At 45.2% G+C, this 18,989-nt stretch overlaps 1 protein-coding gene across 1 annotated transcript in view; it reads left to right on the top strand.

Moving 5' to 3' along the window:
• Nucleotides 1-18,989, top strand: part of bmpr1aa (bone morphogenetic protein receptor, type IAa) — a 48,117-nt gene that overhangs the window by 11,748 nt on the left and 17,380 nt on the right. Inside the window, exon 2 of the mRNA XM_041946863.1 lies at nt 5,112-5,218. The gene's annotated coding sequence lies outside the window, so the exon portion shown is untranslated. The remainder of the gene's footprint in view (nt 1-5,111; nt 5,219-18,989) is intronic.

Below are 18,989 nucleotides of genomic sequence, written 5' to 3'. Positions count from 1 at the left end.
AAAGCTGAACGTGAGCGGAGTGAGCGCAGACTGATCGGGATCACACTTCAGCTTTGGAGAGCAAATTTGATCATTTTCAGTTTGTGAACATTTGGGAAACAAAAGTCTGGAAAAGGTTTTCCTGCTCATGTTCTGACACGTTTCAATTACAAAGCAAAACGTGTGCAGAAACAGCATTTTAATTCATAACACAGGTCTGTTTGATGTTTCCTCGTCCCCTGATCCTCCTCGTCTCAAAGCTCTTATTTGTGAGGAAGGAGAGACATCAGTTATTGATTGGGTGCTGCAGCTGATCGGACCGATCTCATACATCACAACATCACTGGAGTTTCAAACCAGAGCGGAGACAGATAACAGATGAAACTCCTGAGTTTTACATTTAGTCTGTTTTCACCGTCTGGGTACAAATCTGTGTTATTGTGGGTCTGAACAACAAAAGGTCCGTGCACAACTTTTAGGAGAAAGGATTTTCTTTTCGTGATCTGTTATTACCCCCATTAGCTTTTATTATGTATACAGTCAAAGTCAGAGAGAGTCAGTCAACAGGAAACCTTCCATTCAGACACTTGTGAGGCCGATGAGCATCGGGTTTGATTTGGTTACAGAATTTTAATTTAAGCATTTAGCCTAATAAATGATTTCCAGTTCAGTTCTGGTTCCTGTGTCTCTGAGCAGGAATACAGACTGCAGGTGTTTGTTAAACAGGTAACAAGCTACAGAGAGAAAGCACTGCTGCTCTGCTCTGACGACTGCATCTTTATTAGCTTTAGCTTTAGCACATTGTACATATGTGCACATATGCACTTCATCAAACGTCCCTACAGCTGTCAAAGTCTGCTGACAGCTGATCCAGTTCAGATACCCCCCCCCCCCCAATCGTCCACACGTGGCTTCACATGATGCTTCAGAGGAAAAGACGTCTCATTTCTCTGACAACATTTCCTCGTTCCTTCTCTCCTTGCTTGGTTTCCTGCGTCTCTGCGTGCATCATCGGTGGGAGGGACTAAGAAGCAAGTGAGGGAAACACGGATGCAGTTTAAGATATTTGGGACGTCCCGGTGTGTCGAAGCAGACGTCCCCCCCTGTATGTAACTGGTTGGTCTGATTCAGGGTGTACACAGCCAACAGCAACAGTTAGTGCAGAAACATGTGGAACTCTGGGAAATCATCTGTCTTTATCTGAATTAGAAACACTGAATGGGAATGACATAATAAAATACTAATTAAACATGTTTTAATATCTGCAAATTAAACAGATTCTATGACGCTGTAAATCACCTGGTTTGTATTTGGACAGACGCCCACTTTTTTGCCTTTTATTTTGATAACAGCAGTAGAAATACAGATGGGAAATGCTCTTGTTTCATGCCTGTTGCTCTCATCAAGGTTACGGGCTTGGCTGCAGTGATCATTATGTAAAACGTTGTGTTTAGCAATCTGAAGTTGATCCCTCGAGGTCAAAGGTCGGAGTCTGCAGGTCTTCAGCAGGGGATGGGGGTCTGAACCTGCCTGGTCTGGCTTCAAACTGTTACTACTACCCTGCTACCGCCAAAACTAACACACTCAGCTGGAAAATGTACTCAAGACAGTGTGGAAAACTGTTGATGAGTTGACCAGCCGTGTGTGTGTGTGTGTGTGTTCGTGTTGGTGTGTGTGTGTGTTCGTCTCCACCCCATGGGAGGAAAAACGACAGCGGTGGGGATTCAGCCGCTGAGCTATTATAGAACAGACGAGGAGAAAATAGATGTCCAAAGACGGGGGCTGAGAGTGGTCACGAGGTTGGCAAAAAGCAGCTGCTGCAGACACACACACACACACACACACACACACACACACACACACACACACACACACACACACACACACCCTCTACACCTCGTTTATGGATGGAGAGGCGTTGCCAAGAAAAAGAGACAGACGGAGGGAAAAACAGATCCTGCTCTCCCACACACGAGGATGAACTGAAGTGAAACAGCTCTGCTTTCCATCTCTTTCAGTGAGAGCTGTGATGAATTCTAACAGGACATAAACAGTAGAACCCCCCCAACACTGCCAGACAAAAAAAAATAACAAAGTTTATCCCCAGTTGGAACGAAGTTTCGGTTGAAATCTAAATTGTAAACAGGAACAAGCAGCACCCATGGAGCAGATCATAAGAGCCCATACAAGATTTTACATGTTCCACCTTCTGTTCTACCAACCCTGACAGTCAACCTGTGATTTATTCTGTATTTGTTACTGATTTCGGATAAAAGTTGAAATATAAATAGAAACCTAAAGTTCGATATCAGGGCTGATGCAGGCATATTTTAAGTGATCAGTATCAGTTCAAATAAGGCTGATCAATTGGATGAATGGATCCTTTCTTTACCTCCCTCTGCTGCCCCCCTTTCCTCCCTCTGCTGCCTTCCTTTCCACCCTCTGCTGCCTTCCTTTCCTCCCTCTGCTGCCCTCCTTTCCTCCCTCTGCTGCCTTCCTTTCCTCCCTCTGCTGCCTTCCTTACCTCCCTCTGCTGCCTTCCTTAACCTCCCTCTGCTGCCTTCCTTTCCTCCCTCTGCTGCCCTCCTTTCCTCCCTCTGCTGCCTTCCTTTCCTCCCTCTGCTGCCTTCCTTACCTCCCTCTGCTGCCTTCCTTAACCTCACTCTGCTGCCTTCCTTACCTCCCTCTGCTGCCTTCCTTACCTCCCTCTGCTGCCTTCCTTTCCTCCCTCTGCTGCCTTCCTTTACCACCCTCTGCTGCCTTCCTTAACCTCCCTCTGCTGCCTTCCTTTCCTCCCTCTGCTGCCTTCCTTACCTCCCTCTGCTGCCTTCCTTAACCTCACTCTGCTGCCTTCCTTACCTCCCTCTGCTGCCTTCCTTTACCACCCTCTGCTGCCTTCCTTACCTCCCTCTGCTGCCTTCCTTAACCTCACTCTGCTGCCTTCCTTACCTCCCTCTGCTGCCTTCCTTTACCACCCTCTGCTGCCTTCCTTAACCTCCCTCTGCTGCCTTCCTTAACCTCCCTGTCCTGCCTTCCTTTCCTCCCTCTGCTGCCTTCCTTACCTCCCTCTGCTGCCCTCCTTTACAGCTGTCATTAATCTGACAGGCTGGCTCTGCAGTGTGCACTCGGCTCTGTAAGTGATTTAAAGTAAAGAGTGTGAAGAGCTGAGAACTTTGTTGGTTGTACCAGTGAGTGAGTTCTCATTCTGAGGCTAAATACATAGACTTGGTGAACTCAAGCTCTGTCTGTATCAAAGTGACGTCACTTTGACCTGTGAAAAACGTGGCTGACGACAGATCAGATCAGCTGTCAATAATAAATGCTGCTTCCAGGAGTAATTTGATAACCATCCAAATTAAATTTGTCTGTTTGTCTGCATGTCTGAACTGATCAAAGATCGTTTGTGAGGGAAGAAGCTCCACTCTGTAACACCCCAGTACAACAAGTGTTTCTGTAGCTCCGAGTCCAAGAGTGAGACGTCTTCTCTGTAGCTGATCTCACATCAGCTTCACAGTCACATTCAGTTAAACTTAAATTCATATCAGATCAACAACTAAAGCTTAGAAACTTTTCTGAATCAGGACCTTCTGCATCAAGCACCTTGTGAAAAATTAAAAATCTACAGCAGTTATTTCAATGTGTCAGAGACATATTTCTGTATTTCTGTATTTAAACTGACCTGCAGTTCGTTGGAATGGTTTCCTTTGCATACATTATAGTGAGAGTGTTTACCAATAAGATGTCATTGCAGCCGTGGTGACGTGTTAACTTGTAACTCGTTAACTTTTATTCTGTCAGCACATTTCACTGGTATAATTTATTGTTTAGTATATTTTTATTAGGATATTTCATTTCTGGTATATTTTTAATTGCATTTACGAATATTTTTACTGCACGTTGGTTTATTTTATTCTAGAATCTTTATAATCTTTCTTATCTTGTTTCTAACATGGGGGTTGCAGTGTAAATTTCATTGACATGTCATGCTCAGTGACAATAAAGAAATCTTGAATCTAACTTGTGACTGGTTGCCCTGGTAACAGGAAGCAGCCTCCCTGTGTAGCAGCTTTAAATCCTGACATCAGGAGTTGAAGGTCTCTGTTTTGTTCAGTTCGTTCGGCTGTTTGGCTGCTGTGGCTGTTCTGTCTGTTGTATCTCTGCTCAGACTCTATAAACCACCGGCTGGTGTTTGACTCTCCTCTCCTCCTCGCCTCCTGGCCTCCTTCACTAAATAAAGCCTCCTTTGAGGAGCTCTGTCCCGTCACATAAAAAGGCTTCTGTGTTGGAGGGGGCGAGGAGGGAGGAGGGAGGAGGCTCCGACTGTCGGCCACGCTGCTCCACTCGTCTCCCTGCAAACAGCAACAAGACACAAACACTGATCTGATGATGGAGCAGATTCAGGACCAGGAGTCCTTCAGGCACTTCCAGTAGAACCGAAAGGGGGCTTTAGTGGACTTCAGAGGATGCATGGACTCTAACAGGGTGGGACTGGTCCTGTGAATCATCAGCCCTCGAGGGAATTTTTTGTCTTAAAGAATGGATGCAAGGAGCCGGTGACAGGATGCACAGCGTCGCTTAAGGTTCATGGTCCTTGAGGATGTTCGAGTGCATCATTGGGTGGATCTTGTAGTGGGCCCCCATGGCCCCTCTGGTATTCAGGGGGCGTTTGAGAAAGCTTTGTTGGATGTGGAGGGGAGTTCAGTGTCTCTTTATGGAACTTGCTTGTTCCTTGGGAGGGTTCTAGGAGTCTGAAATGAGTTCCCTCAGTCCTTGAGGGGTCTTTAGTCTTGGTTAAGGTTCTAAAATTCTGACAGGGTGCAAGGAGTATTCAAAAAGGTTCCACTGATGTTTTAGGGGGCTTATAAAGAGGTTCCCATGGTCCTTGATGGTGTTTAAGGGATCTTTATGAAAGTTCTGTTGGGCATCACGGCTGTTGTGTTCATGGTGGTTCCTCTTGTCTTTAAAGGGCTTGAATGGACCTAATAGTCTTTTGGGAGGTGAAACTGGCACTTCATGGATTCAGTGGGTTCCTTGTCAAAATCTATCGTGCATTTTTACCTGGTATCACACCTGACAGCAGAAATTCAAACCACACAGTTCACTGAGTTTGTCCTCGTTTGTCTGTCTGACAGGTTGGTGGTGGAGATCTGATCTGACTGACTTCCTCTGCTTCAGACTACGTTTCCCATGGAGCTGTGCACTGACACACACGCTGTTCTACCATGGAGCCACCAGTCAGGTATGAGAACACACACACACACACACACACACACACACACACACACACACACACACAGACCAGCCACAGTCCTGTTCCAGCTCAGTTCCCTGCAGTCAGTGTGTAATGTCTGCAGGATGTTTATTGTGGTCACATGAAAAACATTACTGGTTGGCTCTCTGCTCCTTTTGAGTTACCCAGTGTCTCCAGCACGCACACGCACACACACACACACACACACACACGTGCACACACACACACGTGCACACACACGCTCGCACACACACACGTGCACACATGCACACACACACACAGAAAACGTAAACAAACAGTATTTTTTGTGGATGGGCACCGGTGATTACTCCTCAGAACTTAATTAGCCAACCCCCCTCCCCCTCCTGCTCTTTGAGGAGATTAACCCCTGACCCCGGGGCTGAAGGCAGAGCTGGCCAATCAGGAGGCTTCCTGGCTTTTAATTGCAGGCTCTGATTGGGTCATTTGAGCTGTCGTCTGGTGTGATTAATAACCACAGAGCGGGAGAGCAGGAAGAGCGGTGATTGCACCGAGCCTGAAGGCTGCGTCTGGATCAGCGTGTGAAGTAATGCCTCGCAAAGAGAAGCGCGTGCGTGTGTGCGTGGTGTGATTGTTCTGGTTTTGCGCTGTCGTGAAGTCTTGAAGCTGGCCTGTGAAATGTGTTCTGATCCAGAACAGGCATGTTATCTTGTCTGAAATATCTGAAACTTTGTCTGAAGTCTGAGCTCTTCAGCCTTGTTGGTCGAGTCTCCTGTAGCGTCTGCTGATGAGCAGACAGGGTAGCCAGATATATTGATATTTGTTCAGTTTTTTTAATTGATTACTTTGTTATTAGAGTTTTTTAAAATTAGGATTTTAGATACATATTGGAAACGTCATTTGTTATTCATTGTATTTCTGTAAAGGCCATTGACCCACTTCAGCTTGACCTACAATAACAAAACACAAATATATTCATTTATTAATGCGATGCTTGGAATTAATACTTTATATATGACCTACATGCTGAATTGATTTTGAAAATATTGCTGATTTGTCTTTTTGTCAGTGAACTAATGTGATCCTGGGCTGAAAATGTTTTGAAACCAACAGGAAGCAGTGGTCTGAAACAGTAAAAGTCTTTAAAACATGTTTCCTTGCTATTTATCATGCAAGCTCTCCTTCACGAGTCAACAGCGGCAGTTTTTATTTCCTATCATGACTGCCATGTCAAAGCTTTTCAGAAGGTGGAATCGGATGTTCAGAGTTTGTTTCTGAGGTTTATAGTCGATGACTTTTCTAGAAGAACGCGCCTGCAGGTTGGAACGAGGCAGATCGCCGCCTTTGTTTCAGGACGAGGTGACTCAAGTGTCTGAGTTTCAGAGCTCGCTGACAGACCTTCAAACAGAGCCGGCCAGTCTGCAGCGCAAAATCACTCCCATATGTCCCGCAGCAGCCCCGCCCCCGGCGCCCCGCACTGCGGCCCGGCTCGGCTCGGCTCGGCCCGGCTCAGCTTACGCTACGAGCTGGCCTGCTGACGCGACTCGACCACCAGTCCTGACAGAGAATCTCCAGAACATTAAAGAGATGAAAGGATCAGCTGTGAAGGAAATCATTTTACAGAATGTGTTAGATAGATAGATGGATAGACTTTATTTATCCCAAGCTGGGAAATTGCAGTGCAGCAGCAGCATCACACACAGTGAAATAAGTGAAAATAAGACTATAAAGAACAAACTATACATAATAAAATATAAAAATAGCGAGCAGTGAAAAGATTATATACATAATAATAAAATAGCCAAATAGTAAACAGTAGTAAAAGTATTGCACAAAGAAGAATATCACATGCAAAATGAATATCAAAATAAAATAATTCAGACTGAACGTGTCGCAATTCCTCAAGAAAAAGGAAGTTTGGATAAAATCCTGCTATTTTTTTTGTTACACTCAGTGTCCTTTAGGTACACCTGTACAGTCTCTTGCAGTCCAGCTGTTCTGCCATCTGATCATTAGTGAATGCATTTCTGTGTTTCCACACCAGGTCACAGTTAGACAGTTAGTGGTGCAGTCAGAGGTGTTTCTAATATTCTGACCACCTCCCTCATGACTGGAGTATCCAGACAGAAATGTCTGTTGTCTGCCTGACAAATCAGAGCGCTCACATTAAACTGTCACTCACTCATTGAGGAGCCAGACTGCCTGTAATCTATAATCCAAAAATCAAAGAGACGGTTACTGAAAACAGTCCAGCAAAATCATCTCAGTGTCAATCATCCTCATTACTGCCAACACCCTTAAACAAAGTGAAGCTTAAAGTCTTCATAAAGAAGGTGTTGTTCTGTCAGTGTTTTTTTAAATACCATCAGGTTTACTGCAACTAATTCTCTTCAGAGTTTGCACGTTCATGATGCCTCAGCGTCAGAGGCGATGGATGATCGATTGGTGGACGTAGCAGATAAGAGATGAGCAGCAGTGTGTGTTGGTGGAGGTGCTCAGTGAACGCTCCGAGTGGTCGGCAGCGTTTGGGTTCAGCTGTAGTTCTCAGACTCGTCTTCCTCAGCTCGTCACTCCATCTCTGTTCAACTCCTCGACTGTTTCAGGGGACATGTTGAGACTGTTGGCGGGAGACATTTGGAGGTGGAAACCCAGGAAAGAGCCTGAATTCAGAGCCGTAGCGTCCACTGTTGATCTCTCCCTTCTCGCTGTATGTCCGTCTCTTACTTTGGTTTTATTTCTTCTTTTCGCCTTTTTCTTTATCTTCTGTGTTTATTCTTCTTTCTGTGTTTTCAGTTTCTTTTTTTGTGTCTCTGTGACACACACACACACACGCACACCCACACATGCACACACGCACACACACACACACACACACACACACACACACACACACACACACAGGACCACCTATATCGTTGTGTCGTCCAGGCTCGGCTCTGTGGCCTGACTGAAGTTTCCAAGGCGACACGGTGGATGAAACCATCCGGCCTCCCTGCACGGAGTCCAGTCTCTGACCAGACCACCCACCCACTGCACTCACACACACACACACACACACACACACACACACACACACACACACACACACACACACAGCCAATATTCTGTCTGCTATAATTACAGTTATATTTTAGTTTCATGTTTTTATGTCTCTGGGGAAAGTTGTCTGAGCTCCAGTCTCTCCAGTTTCCACTCCTTCATACTGGGATCAGACCAGTGCAGCCTGCTGACGGCTGCTCCAGCTCCACTGCAGCAGCTGAGGCGGCAAATGCCAGAAAATCCACCAAAACACCAGAAAGTACTCTGAACAGCAGGGCCACACGTCCTGGTGACCTCCAACTCAGATGATCCATAAATGCCAGCTGCTAAAAAATGATTGACAGCACATGAGGGCACTTTACCAGCTGAGAGGAGGAGGGCGGGGCTTAACAGTAAACTTCCTGTCTCTGGGAGAGGAGTCAGATTGTGGCGGTTGTTCTCCGCAGCAGTGATTTCCTGGAGTTTAGGTGTGTGTGACTGCGATTGTTTTATCAGTTATTCTCTTCTTCAAGCTCCTTCAGTGGAAGCATTTGCCTCTTTTCTCTGTTTCTGTCTTTAGCTGCAACAATTAATAAGTTATTTGTGTTTTTGGCAGTTGGGTCCACAAAGAAATCTGTGTGAAGATGGGAACTAACGATGGGCTGTTTTTTTTCTTTACAGTTTCCTCACACTTTAAAATCTATACAGTGAGACAAGAAGAGGGGAAGCAAATAAATGACATTTAATATTTAGTTCCATCTCACAGTAACACAGTAATTAAAAGGCTCTGACATAATAATTTTCGTCTTTTTTTATGAATTTCTGCAGGAAATGTTAGCAGGAAGTAGCTTTTTTTGGGAGACTTCATTAGACTGGACCCAAATCTATAATCAGGTTTATTAAATGCCGCTAGGTGCAAAAGGCCGTAAGGATAAACTGTCTCTGACACTTAACAGGGAGACGGGATGCAGGATTGTGATGTTGTAATATGTTGATATTCTTTGAATGGATTTGGTGTTTAAAGACGCAGGAGACTACAGTAAGAGACACTGGTGAGAAGGGAAATATATTTTTCAATTAATGGCACTTTTTGTAGCTTTTGAGCAGCTCCAGTTGCGTCCAGTCCAGGTGCGTTGCCCAGGTAACTGCTCGTGCCCGGCTGTATGTCTGTCTGTCCTCCTCGTTCACGTGCTCAGCGTGAGGAGGACGGATGAAGGTTAGGACGGGCAGCGGGTTTTGTTTACCTCCCCTGAAACGATGTGTTGTGTCCGAACCTGCTCCCTGGAGCTTGTTCTGGTTTTGACTCTCAGCAACAGCAGGAGTTAACTGGTTTAACTGGGAGGCTTTCCAGCCCTCCAGTGTCCACTCCAGTCATCAGTGTGATTTATGATCATAATGTTGTTTTTATGGTCTGAGTGTGTTTTTTTTATGACTTAGCTGCAGGACAAAGGAAGCACTGTGCCAGTGATGGATGGACCTGTTTCTATGGCGATTAGAGTGATTAAAATCACCTTCAGGGAACCGCGGTGTACCGCTTTATTACTTTATGACTTTGTGACCGTGCTCGACATCTGTCTGTCTCTGGGTGTCACAGTGTGTCCGAGCAGCTCTGGAGCAGAACTTTGAGCATTTGCACCAATACTGGTCAATTATTCTTAATCAATAAGTGCTTGATATTGATATGCATCGCTACTGTGTGCTGTTTATTTGCACCATAACTCTGCGTTGCCCCTGTGGATGCTGGGTAATTCGTGTTACTGTAACACAGTGAAGAGGAGAAACTGATGCTTGTAGCTGCAGCTGCTCAGCAGATCTGCTGTCAGCCTCTAATGAAATTAGGCTTCAGTGCTGCCCGCTCTCTGTCTCACACACAGATAGAGAGGACGAGGGTGTGTCTGCAGCTAGAAGCGCTGCCAGAGTTTGGGGTTCAGTCCTGACAAAAAGCCAGAACCACTGCGGTTCTACCTGCCATCTCCACTTTGTAAGAATCATAACTCAGACATGCACACACCGCTGACTGCAGTGCAGCGTACTCCTTCTAGTCACAGCTGCGTGTCTCGTGTCTGTAAATCTACTCATGCACAGTCAGTCCTCCTAACGTCACATGTTTCCTCATAATCATCAGACTCAGCATCCAGATGATTGTTGTCTGTTCTGCAGTTCGTCCTGTGTAAACACAACAGATTCAATTTAAAGTAAACCGCTGCTTTAAGTTGATCGGAGGAAGTCTGTGATCCCAAGTCTTTTCAAACTGTAGCTCTGTTTATCTGTATTAAAGATATTTTCAATATGCACAGCTATGGCTTCAGATAAGTTTTATCTTATATTATTCATAATTATGAGTTAATATTGCCCGTTAAATGCCCATCACAAGTTTCAAGAGGCTTACGTCAATATGTGATGTTTTGATGTGATTAATGACTTCAATATTTAAGCAGTTTTTAAAAATTATTGCAGATTAATTATCTGTCTGTTGACTTTTAATTGCCTAATCCTTCAGGATTTGGAAAACTGTACACAGTTAATTTTATGATTTTAGTCGACATTTTCCTTGAAAAATAAGAAATAAACTGGACGATCGATAAATGAAGCATTTAGTTATGAAGCACACACAGGGCTTCTCTTTCTCTCTGTAATATATGAAGTCAGTCGTTGCCTTTAATCAATAAATAAAACGTGGAAACAATAAATAAACAGATGCAGCAGGACACCATCAGGGCTGTGGGTTGAATCCCCTCAGTGGTCAACAACTTTTAGAGATGTTTTACCAATCATCCTCTAAATGTTGTCATTAAACTCCACAGCAGGAGAAGGAAAAGAGCAGTCTAGATACATTTGTGGGATTATAGAAAGGTTGTTGATGAAGAAGAGGAAGCAGAAGATGCAGGGAGGAAGAGGCCCGCAGCGCCGCTCGCCGCGGCTCGGGGTATTCTGGGTATTCTTATGCTAATCCACCGCCGGGGATGAGGCGCAGAGCAGCCGAGCAAACAATGGCAGTGGAGCCAGAAAGTCTGGCCTGCAGTCTCCCAGGCCCTGAAAGGCATGTCGGGCAGGGCGCCGACACCAACGGGAGGCTGCTGCAGCACCCAGAGGCCCGCCTGCAAGGAGGGGCCCCTGGAGGGGATGGGGAACAGGGCCAAGATGGAGGGAGAGAGGGGAGGAGGAGGAGGAGGAATAAGGAAGATGGAAAACTGGAGGGGGGGAGAGTGAAGGAAATGAGAGAGAAAGCAACAGATGGAAATGAGAATGGGGGGGGGGGTAAGAAGAGAGAGAGAGAGGTGAAACGGGGAGGCATACAGAAAAGAAGAAGGAGAAGAAGCCAAAGGCAATTAACGAGTATCTGGAGAGAAATGATGTGATGGAGGGAAAGATGGAGGGATGGAAAAACAAAAGAGTCCATCCAGACTCCTGAACCCTCAGGTGTGTCGACCGTATGTGATCACTGATTATTGATTCACCTGACTGATGTATGAGTGTCACTTCAGAGGTTTTCAGATGGCTGCAGACTTCCTGCTCCTTCTCAGAGTCATAACCCTGAACACTCAGACGTGTAGGGCTGCAGCTAATGATTATTTTTGTTGTCGACTAATCTAATGATTATTTTTTCAATTAGCTGTTATACTCTAACAGCATACGTTTTTAAACAAGTATATTAAAATAATGACACATAAAACATGTATCTGTAACAGCTGATATATTTTTGAACATAATATCACTGTGATCACAATAAAAAATAAATTAATTAAATAGTACAAACTTAAAGTGCAAGTGGTAGTAAACAAAAAATCTTTGTAAACAACTAACTCAAAAAAGCTGCAGTTACCCAGAGACAGTAATGTTTAAACCAACTAAGGAGTTGCTTTTACTTAAAGCAATTAGGTCCATAAAAGTAAAAAAAAAAAAAAAACATCCATTTTGACAGTTGGCAGTTAAAATACCTGAAACAAATTATCACTGATGTTTTACAGCTTAAATATGGAATTAATATGCTCCAAATCACACAGCTGATAAGTGAAAGATGTTTACAATTCAGTATAAACGCTAATATCGACAAATAAAGTTTGTCAAAGCAGCTTCGCCTGTGATTCATTGATTTCTGCCGTAAAATACGCATTAACGTAAGTGACCTGGCGTTCCCTCAGCAAGCTTCCGACTGATAGACGTACGACACAAACCTATTGTGTACGTGCATCTTAGGCGGACGGTTAATGAACCAGTTAGCATTAAATACATTTGCTAACCTCGACTACAAACCTGTCTCACCATTTTTTGTCATGGCCTTCGAGCCAGGTCGTGATAATGTAATTTAATGATAAAAAACATCTACTCGGCAACGTGTAGGCGTTTAAGGTGTTCGTGCATCGCCGTCGTGCTGCCATGAAATGATAGTTGAGCTTCACAGAATTTACATTTCACGTGTTTTGCTGGATTATTTTCTGTGAAATGTTCAAACTTTGGAAAGTTTAGGTCGGGTTTTTCGAGCCTCTCCTTCTGTTTGTTCCGCCATAATTCATTCATTTTTCTTCTCTGTTTCCTTGTGCGATGTAAACAGCGAGTGATACTGCCCCCAGCACTTCCTGTAGTGCACTGCAGTTACAGATGAGCACGAAGCGGACTGTGTGTTTTCACCATACATGACTACTCGACGCTTAAATTTTCGCGTCGACAAATTTTTATTGTCGACGTTATCGATTACGTCGACTAATCGTTGCAGCCCTACAGATGTGGTCCACCGTCAGTCTGCTCAGAGGGTCAGAGGAAAGAGGCTCCCTGTAACTGTCACTCATGTTCTCACCAGGAGAGAAATGGATCCAGTGATGTCTGTGTTCTTCTAATGCAGCTGATTGAGTGGGTTTAATCCTCGACCCCCCCACACTCGGTGACTGACACGTGTTTTCTGGGCTGTGAAGTGCAGAAACGCCGTAACACGTGAAAGCAACACAAAAATAATGACAAAATAATCTCCACTCGAGGTCGACTCACGCACCTGTTGAGCTGAAAAGATTTCTCACCTGCTGCATCGAACATGGACGACGAAGCCTCAGAGAGCTCAGATTTACGGAGAGTTTGAACATCTGCCGTCTTCTTCTGCTGATGAAGTCTGAGTGACGATCAAAGTTGGGAACAAACGAGGCGTTTGAGTGAGCGAGCTCAGGGAAGCTGTGACCATTTTTACATTTTACTAAATAATTCATCAGTAAATATAAATCCTAATTGAAAGTAGTCTCAGTGAATATATTGATCACTGGACAGATGAGCAGCCAGAGATGAAACAGTGAAACTTAAAAATGGGGTCGGTCTGAGCTCCGTCCCGACGGTGCTGTTAATGTTCTCCACCAGCACTGATCCCAGTCCCCCCCCCTCATTACTGCATTTATTTGTAGACCTCAGGAGCTGTCGGACTCCACCGGTCCTCCAATCAGGCCTCCGTGCCGTTTGTTTAGTCTGCCGCCATTCAGCAGGAAGCGGAGACGCATTAAGGCTTGATTATTGATGTCTGGCCCCTCACGCTGCAGTCCGTCTAGGGGGGGGGAGGTGGGGAAAATTGTTAGGGATGGCGTCATTTTACAGCATTCTAGCAGTTCTGTGAGGAGCCGTAAAGTGAGTCAATCAGACCTGGACCTGAGGAGCCGGACCTGCCTCAGAGCTCTTTCCAGACCAGACCTGTCAGAGGTCTGAATCATTGTTGAGCCACGAGGCCACAGGTTTGAGGAATACTTGGCCATCAGTCAGAGGCCACACTCACAGTCCTTCACAGTGACCTCAGAGGGGACCAGGGCCTGTTCCTGAACCTCCCCCCACTTCATTCATGTGTTTGAAAGAACGTTTCAGATGCTGCCAGAAGGTCCAGCGAGGTCTTTGTTTGAAGCATAGCGAGGGTTTAAATCATTTTGGTCCTGATGAGACGTTTTATTTTGAGACATTACACACTTTGTGAAAAAGTAGAAATGCTTTGTGAAAATACAGCTGACAAAAAACAAGTGAGAAGAGCAGCCAGTACTCACATTTGCCTGTTAAATGACTGAAGCGACTAATCGATTACAGTATACCCTTGTTTTTCACGGGTTACGTTCCAAAAAGAACCCGTGATAAACAAAATCCGTGAAGTAGAAACCTTTATTTTTTTTTTTACAATTATTATACAATTAAATACTCTATTATACATTGAAAAGAAAGAACAAACCTCTTTACAGGCTCAAGCATTTGTTTCACAAATAAAAGTACTTTAGAAACGTTTTTTTAACAAATAACTTCTGTACTGTGCAGTCAAATAATCATTTTAATCATCGATGTGAACAGAAGGCTTCAAATTGCGGCGATTAGCACCGCCCACCACGACCCGAGTGATTGGATTAAACGGGAGAAAATTAAAAATGATTATGAAAAAATACAAAGTACAGTCGGACAAATAGTGACTCAGGTGTATTTCACTGCTCTTCAGACTGAGCCGCTGCATCCTGACTCCGCTCTGCAGTGTTTTCTTCTTTTGGTGCAGGTGTGTTTGTTCGGGAGAAGAACACAGTGATCGGCAAAACTCCAAATTACAAGAGAATTTGCACGTACGTAATGTAAATTTTACGTACGTCTACATATTAAACTGCAACGTTATTGACGCACAGGTAGAGAAGAAGCGGAGTGACTTTTTAGCCAATCAGAATGCAGAACACAATGCACGATGCGAAACCGTGAAAAGTAAACCACGTTATAGCGAGGGATCACTGTATCAGATCAGTGTCTGAATAACTAATCATTTGAGCTCTACATGAAACTTGGTTCTTAAAGTCCAGTTTATTTCTGTATATCTACAAGAACTGAGTCCAGTAAGTGGAACCAGATTTAGTTTTTTTGCCCAGTAACTACAGTTTAAGTATCTAATGATGGGCCTGATGGGAATTGAACCTCTAACCTGTCGCCAGTGTTTGTGCCTCGTTCTGCATTAGACTGCATCTAATCTGTGGACTGCAGTCTTCTTATAATAAAAGCAATCACTTTTAACTCAGGGCACTTCCTTCATGAAGCTCCTCGCGCAGGCTGCTGCAGTCGCCGCCGCTCATGGCGGCGTAATATCATTTTACATAATAGTTTTTACGGCCGGCTAATTCTCCCCCCAAATGAAAAGTTATTACACCCAGAAGCATCGAGCTTCCATAAAAGCCTTTAAAGAGCTCTCTTTCCTCTACAAGTCTGAACCCACCGCTTGGGTTTCTATCCCACCAAATTTCCCAGCATCCCCAGAGCGGTGTGACCTCAAATTCCTTCCCCTGGGGGGCCGGCTATGGCTCAGCGGTTCCCTATAAGGGCGGTTTATTCCGTACAGGTGGGACTGCTAACAATACCTTCTTTCATTCCCGTCACGCTGAATGTTCTTCCTCCAAGACTCTGATGTCACGTCCAGCTAGCCGGAGCAGCTACGCTACATTAACCGCCGTTAGCCGAGGAGACGGCCGGAGGGGGGGCGAGGAAGGACAGAACGGACCTGTGTGCACACGAAGTGTCTCTGAAGAGAAAGGACGCGGGTTTGAATCCCACAGAGGCCAGTGCACATCACACTGCACAGCTCAGTGCGTGTGCATGAGCCTGCACGCTGTTTTCATTCGATGCTGTTAAATGTAGAATTTAATAATCAGGATTAATCATCGATTGGAAAAGTATCAAAGTGTCAATACTTTGGACACCAACAAGGCGATTCGAGAAGATAAAACAACGTTGTGATGCACAAATCAGTTTTCACCTTCCAGACTTTTCTCTAATCTTTGGTTCTGCTGGATAATTTCACCGCTGGTTTAACCTCTGACAGGATGTTTGTTTTATAGTGTAGAATCGGAAACGTCAGACAAATGTAGCCTCCAATAAAAAGTACAACATGTGGCTGTGAGATGTAGTGAGTAGAAGCATAAAGTAGCATAAAATGGAAATAAGTACAAGTACTTCAGAAATGTATATAAGTGTAGTAGTTGAGTAAACATTAGTAGAATGTGTCAGGTCATTTTATCAGGAGCTCCTAATGAAGCCTGTTTCTGTGACTTCTCCACGTGTTGAACAGAACACGATCGCAGTCGATGTGGTCGATATGTTCCCAACACGAGCGAGGCCTTAAAGAAACGTCTGCATCGTTCTCTGCTAGCTTCTGCTGGAGGAAGAAGGAGTTTGTTGTTTCACTCAGACGCAGCCCGAAGGATCAGAGACAAGTTTAAACATGACTCTGAGGAGGAGGAGGAGGAGGAGGAGGAGGAGGAGGAGGAGTGAAAGTTACCTGACACCCAGAGGGTTTGGAGAATCTGGCTCTGGTTAAGTTTTATGTTTTGTAACCTTTCCTGACAGGTTCACCTGGATTCTACTTCTTCATTGGTTGTTTTATTTCTCTGCGAGTTGACTGAAGATTCTCTGCTGCTTCCTGTGTGTGTGTGTGTGTGTGTGTGTGTGTGTGTGTGTGTGTGTGTGCGTGCGTGTGCGTGTCTGTGTCTGTGTGTGTCTGTGTGTGTGTGTCTGTGTGTGTGTGTGTGTGTGTGTGTGTGTGTGTGTGTGTGTGTGTGCGTGCGTGTGTGCACCTGCGTGTGTGTGTGTGCCTGTGTGCGTGTTTGTGCCTGTGTGCGTGTGCGTGTGCGTGTGTGTGTGTGTGTGGTTACCTTGTGTTTTCAAAGGGAAGTGGATGTGTTGGGTGATTTAGGCAGGGTGTGTGTATGTGTGTGTGGGGGGCAGCTTCCTGTCTTGGGGGCTCACAGCAGACAGTCCTTCCTCAACCTGCCTGGTCTTGCCCTCCCTCCCCCTCCCTCCCTGCGTCTGTCTGAATGTGTCTTTGTGTGTTATCTGCTGCTGCTGCTGCTGTTGTTGTCGTCGGCCTCTAAATGGAGCAAAGAACCACAAACAAACTTCAGGTTTTGTTGTGCCAGCGAGGTGAAGATATTTCCACTTTGTGTTATCGACACAGTGACGCCTGCGCGCGCACACACACACACACACACACACACACACACACACACACACACACACACACACACACACACACACACACTCTCTCTCACAGACAGTATCACAACACACACTCAAGCCAGGCACACACACCCTAATCCTCGGGTCCATCCCCTCTGTCTCTCATGTACATTCCTTATCTGCGGCCATGGGCTTAAAAATGTGCACCTGTGATTCAGAAAAGGACCATCAACCCCCCCTCCACTCCTAATGGAACAGTCCGTTTGAACAAACAAAGCAGGCGGCAGCTGGACGTGTGTGTGATTAGCTTGATGGCCGTTAGAAGCCGAGTGCTGCTCTGCGTAGAACTGGAGCCTGCGTGTGGACATCATTGGACCTGATCGCAGTTGCTTCCTGTTCTCGGGTCCAAGTCAAAATTTTGGGCACATCCAGCAGCAGGACTTCATCCTCGTAGATGTGTTGACAAAAGGTAGAAGTTTTGTGCTGTATAAGACTTCTACCTTCTGTTTTAATCTGCTGCTCTAACGGCTGCAGACACACAGGTCAAACATGTCCGTCTGCAGCCTCTCAGAACGAGAGACGAGCGCATCGTTAATGTCCTCTGCTCTGACTGGACACACGTCGTTCACGAGGCAGATGTTCATTTCCTGCTGCACAGTTTGTCTCCTGAATACAGAACAGCTTTGTTGTCTTTTAGAAACGTTCTGCAACGTGCTGACACCTTGGCTTTGATACCAGTTTTATAAAATCCATTTTAAAAGCTGTTCACTCTCTGCACTCTTTACTCAAAAACTCTAAACTGATGGAATATCTGCACAGTATTATAATACAGAAATATAAATAACTGTCAAAAGAAGATTACAGACAGACAGTAGAGGGGGAAAACACCGTTGTAGCGTCCAGTTTGCAGAATGCTGTGAGACGTTTGTGGTATTGGTGGTTAAAAAAAAAACAAAGCGAGCCCTCCTCCAGGGTGACGTCATCTTTGTCCTGTGTGTCTACGACGTGTAGCCTTAGACAGCCAATCATCAGCTCTGTTCGATCCTGGCATTCTGCGTGCTCATTCGCTCACTGATGCCGATGAGATTTACTCCTCAAGTATGGAAATTTGCCAACGAATGACGAGACATTTCCGATACTCGTTAGCATTGAAGCAGTTCGGTCGCTGCCGTGAAAGTATGTTTGGGTAGGTTCAGGACGCGGGCCCACTGTGTCTGTGCAGGAAGTGACCCCTCTGCTCCTGTGGAGTGTTAAACTGCTCTCACCTGTTTCTGCATTAAAATGAGCCTGATTGACTCTCACCTGGTCGTGGCTCATGTTGCATCAGAGGACATTTGCATGAAGTTTTTCTCATCTGTCCTCTGTTGTGTCGCTGGACGCCTGTTTAAATCTTCTTTGCTCAGCGGGCTGCACCACCAGGCCACATTTCACCGTGAACGGCAGCCTGTCGCTGACCCAGCTCTCCAGTCTGTGTGTCAGCAGCTGCTGCAGGACTTTATGAACTGGGACGCTCCAAAATACCTTCATCAGTACCTCAATGCCTTCATCCTCGTAGGCACGGCCATGCCTGAGCCCTTAACCATCACAAATAAATGCCTGACCCCAACCCCAATCTGAACCTGAACCTGAACACCGAGTCTTAACCTTCAAACAGCTGATTGGAGTACTGAGTACCAGAGTGTAGAAACGTCCTCACTGTGATGGATTAAATACTGATAAATACTTAAAATGTCCTCACTCAGATAGTAAAACTCACACACTTTCATATGTCCACTCAGTGTGTGTGTGTGTGTGTGTGTGTGTGTGTGTGTGTGTGTGTGTGTGTGTGTGT

The sequence above is a fragment of the Chelmon rostratus genome, chromosome 11 (assembly GCF_017976325.1).
Source record: "Chelmon rostratus isolate fCheRos1 chromosome 11, fCheRos1.pri, whole genome shotgun sequence".
Lineage (NCBI taxonomy): Eukaryota > Metazoa > Chordata > Actinopteri > Chaetodontiformes > Chaetodontidae > Chelmon > Chelmon rostratus.
The sequence above is the reverse complement of the archived record's forward strand: the minus strand, read 5'-3'. Positions and strand labels throughout refer to the sequence as shown.